General features: G+C 39.4%; 1 protein-coding gene across 1 annotated transcript in view; it reads right to left on the minus strand.

The window, feature by feature from the left end:
• LOC103734669 (EF-hand domain-containing family member C2-like) overlaps nucleotides 1-4,565 on the minus strand; it is a gene marked incomplete in the record, with an annotated part of 117,959 nt that overhangs the window by 39,909 nt on the left and 73,485 nt on the right.

Consider the following 4,565-nt stretch of genomic DNA (forward strand, 5'->3'; position numbering starts at 1 on the left):
AGCCAGCCAGAAAAACACTGTGAAACTTTTGTCGCAAAAAAAAAAACTGGTTTGTTTTATATATATGTCTTTTTGAAACAGGTCTCCCTGTAGCCCCAGCTGGACTGGAACTCACTGTGTAGCCAGGCTGGTCTTGAACTCACAGTGATCCACCTGCCTCTGCTTTCCAAATGCTGGGACTACAGGCATGCGCCACCACACCCAGCTAGAACAAAGAAATTATATTAAAGTAAATTTCTGCCTGACTTTGGAATCTCAAAATGGGATTCAAAATGTGTATGTCAGAGGCATAGTTTTCTCACATATGAACAAAGTTTTGGGGTTCCCCACTAAAATAACACATCACTAGTTTGGTTCTGGAATAAAATTATCCTACTTACTGATGCTTGCCTTGAGGTAATTCCAAAAATGCCAGACCTGAAAGTCTTCTACAAGCAAGGGTACTCTGCTTAATACTTCTCTAGGAATCTAAATACTCTAGTTCAGCACTAGACCTAAACATCTTACATGCATGTGAAGAGGGGAAATGAAGTAGATTCTAAAGTGGTTATGGTAAAAATCAGAGACGGTCAAAAATATTCTGGAAAATTCCTTAGCCACTTTGGAAAACTGTATCTTTCAGAAAGAAAAACAAATCCTTTTTCTCATGTTGAATGAGGTGACAGTTGTACCTCTTCTGGAAAACAGTTTTAATAGTCTTTATGATTAGGTGCCATGTGCCTCGAATAGTATGTGTCCTTAACCTTTGAAATCACTCTCAACAGGATGGGCTGTTCACACGGAAGGCCAGGGGAACTGAGGACAATATTTGGAACAATGAATTTACACTGTGATTTAGAGCTTGACCTAGGACAGATGCCTTGACAGCTCCATTTAAATATGTACTTTGCCTCTCACATTTGATTAGTTTTTATTTTATTGTGAGATGATGTGTGGCGTATGTATGTGCACACTGTGTGTGCAGGTACACACATCCGTGTATTTACAGAGACCAGGGAACATTGGGTGTCCTGCTCTATCACACTTCACTTCATTCCTTTGAGACAGGGTCTGTCATGAAACCCAGAGCTAGGCTGACAGACAGCAAGCCCCAGCAATCCTCCTGTCTCTCCCTTATAAAGCACTGGTTTACAATGCAACTGTGGTCACACCCAGCCTTTTATGTGGGTGTTGAGGATTCTAATTCTTACCTACTAAGGCTACTCCCTAGACTCTGGCTCAGTTTTATAATTGAAGTTTTAAAAGTTAATTGTGCAGGCCAGGCCTGGTGGCACATGCCTTTAATCCCAGCACTTGGGAAGTGGAGGCAGGCGGATCTCTGTGAGTTCAAGGCCAGCCTGATCTATATAGTGAGTTCCAGGTCAGCTGGGACTACAGGGAGACTCTGTCTCAAAAAGACCAAAGAGAAAAAGTTAATTGCACATATGATGTCAGTTTTGTGTTATTGAAAATGGACAATATGCACATCAATCTATCCCTTAGGAGTGTTCAGTTACCCAACTTAAACATACACATTTGGACTGGCAAGATGGCTCAGTCGGTAAGGGTACTTGCCACACAAGCCTGAAGACCAGAGTTTGATCCCTGGAACCCATGTAAGGGTGGAAGGAAAGAACCAACTAGACAAAATTGTCCTCTGGCCTCATGTGCCGTGGCACATACATGCCTCCATTATACACACACTATAACAATAAAATAAAAAACGAGGCTGAAAATACATTCCAGGAGTGTTTAGCAAATTTCTGTCAGAAGTACAAATGTCAAAATTAGCTAATAAAATGCCCAATTAACACAAGCAGCTTTATTAATTACCATAAATCAGGTTAGAAATGAGTTTTAGTGAAATGATGTATTCAAAATATACAGATCAGTCACAAATATTGGCCAGGCATACTGGCACTTACCAATAATTGCAGTTACTTGGAAGACTAAGGCAAGAAGATCACAATTTCAAGAGCAATCGGGGAAATTTACAGAGTCCCTGTCTCGAAATTAAAAGAGCTGGGCTAGTGATGTGCCTATCATGCAAAGGGCCCTTAGTGCCATCTTCTATTGCAGTCACCAACATTGACCAGGTACTGTCCTTGCAAGAAAATGTTCTAAGAATCTGGTGAGCTCATGGATCCACACTCTTCAAAACACCATCTTTGGCTATGTTTCATATTAGTCCCTATGTTCATCTATTTCTTAGAGAATTTATTGGTCCTGACTCAACCCCACTGATATGACACTATTACATTTTTAATGAATATGAGAATAGTATTTTTAAATTATATTTTATGTACAGCAATATAATTTAAACATTAAATAACATCATAAAAGAATGATGTGGTGTAGTTTTAAACAGAAGAAAAAAGGGAAATTTTTCAGATTAATTCTTTTATATACATTTTGTATGTGTGTACCAGGGCAAAGGTGTGGTGGTCAGAGGACTTTTGGGAGTTGGTTCTCTCCTTTCACCATGTGAGTCCTAGGGATTGAACTCAGGTTGTCAGGCTTGGCAGCAAGTGCCTTTACTCACTGAGCCATCTCACAGGCCCATGGGAATATTTTAGAACTAGAGACATTGTGAATGTACTACATGCCGCTGAATTAGCCACTTTAAAACAGCTAATGTTTAACTTTCTGGTATGAATTTTATCCTAATTACAAAAATGACATAAGACAATTGTGTTGAACACTTTAAAATAGTGAGACTTATGTCATGTGGATTATAGCTCAATAAAAACAAAGTACCAGGATATTAGTACACCTGAGTTCTCAACAGAGATAATACTCAATTGGAGTACTTTTTTCCTTTGTAACGAGGCAGGAAAATATTCTCAGCTACTATCCACTATATGTTGAATTCTACTGGTATAAATTTGTGACTAACTCAACTTTCATAGATCAGTTGGCAAGAAATGTCTTATGCATAGTCATTAAAATATTTACCAATCAAATGACGCATTAAAAGAAGAGAAAATATGTTATGTAGAAATAAAGGGAAAAAAGACATTATTTTAGGCTGGGCATCAACATGTCCAAAAATAAACTAGCATATCATGTTCTGGTCCAATTAAAATGGCAAACTCCAGTGTGAAAAGAGACAGAATAAATCAGAGAATGATAGAGATGGAAAGACTAAAAAGGGAAGATGAAGAAGAGGCAATTGTAAAATACGGCCAAGCAGAATGTGAGTGAAGAGACACCAAACAGATTAAAAGTGATCTCAGGGCCAGCAAGACGGTTTAACAGATAAAGGCACCTCTATATTAGCTGGTGACCTGAATTCCATCCCTGGAACTCACATTTTTTAATAAAACCCAGACACAGAGGCTGAGGTCCATAATCCCAATCCTCATGGTGAAATGGGAGACAGAGGCGGGAAAATCAGCCAAAAGCTCATGTACGCATATGCAGCGCAGCAACAGAAACAACACGAGAGACCTGCCTCAAAAACAAGGTTGAATGACCTCCATGTGTGTCACAGAACATGTGCACCCACGCTCTCACATCCTCTCTCATAAATACTAAATGATGTATTTTTTAAAAAAGTGATTTCACAAAGCTAAATGACATATTTGCAGTAGAACTCAGTCTATCAAAGCCTCCAGAACAGGAAACTTAAAACTGATTGACAATAAAAAACATATGGAAACATGAGTCTAGCCTGGTGGCTCATGCTGTTAATTCTAGTACTTGGGAGGCTGAGGCAGAAGCACTGCCATCAATTCATGGCAATAGTGAGATCCAGGCCAACCCGGGTTACAGAGTGAGACTCTGTCTCAAAAGAAAAATTAGTGGTGATAACGACAGTATAAGGTTTTATCCTGGTTATAAATAAAACAGAGACTGGATAAGTAAGGTTCTAGAGGATGTAGCTGACCGCAATTTTCTCTTAGGGAAAAAAAATTGTTTGGAGACAGGGTCTCACTATGCAGCCCAGTCTATCCTCAAACTATACAGACCAGTCTGGCCTTGAACACACAGAGATTCACCTGCCTCTGCATCCCAAGTGGTGTGATTAAAGGTGTGTGCCACCACGTCTGGCAATTTTCTTTTTAAAAATGTTTTTATTATACTTATTTATGTGTGGGTGTGGGCATGTGTGAGTGTGCACGCACCACAGCACACATGTGGAGGTCAAAGGACAACTTGTTGAGTTCTCTCCACCACGGGGATCTTGTGGATCAAACTAAGGTCCTCAGCCATCTCGCCTCCCCTCTTTTAAATGCAATTTTCTTGGAAGCAATGTGAATGGCATTTGGCAGGGTGAGTGATCTTCAGTTCCCCACAAGCCTCCACAGGCCCTAGAATACTTAGTGTACAAGATTACCTGCCTGATCACGAAGGCATTTGGAGTTTTGATCCTAACCTAGAGATGACAGAATATGACTCAGCTTTAAAAGATAGGAATATGGGGAAATATTTCTAATGTTCTGAATTCAGCTTTGAAGGAAAAAAGTTAATTTTATTTTCAGGAAAACTGAATGACTTGCTTTGCACTGTATATCCCAAGAAGCTAAATCTTCACATTAGTTTTTGATTCTTGTTTTACACTTAAAATGTTCTGAAAGATTACT

Source organism: Nannospalax galili, unplaced genomic scaffold (assembly GCF_000622305.1).
Source record: "Nannospalax galili isolate Female #2095 unplaced genomic scaffold, S.galili_v1.0 scaffold255, whole genome shotgun sequence".
Classification (NCBI taxonomy): Eukaryota; Metazoa; Chordata; class Mammalia; order Rodentia; family Spalacidae; genus Nannospalax; species Nannospalax galili.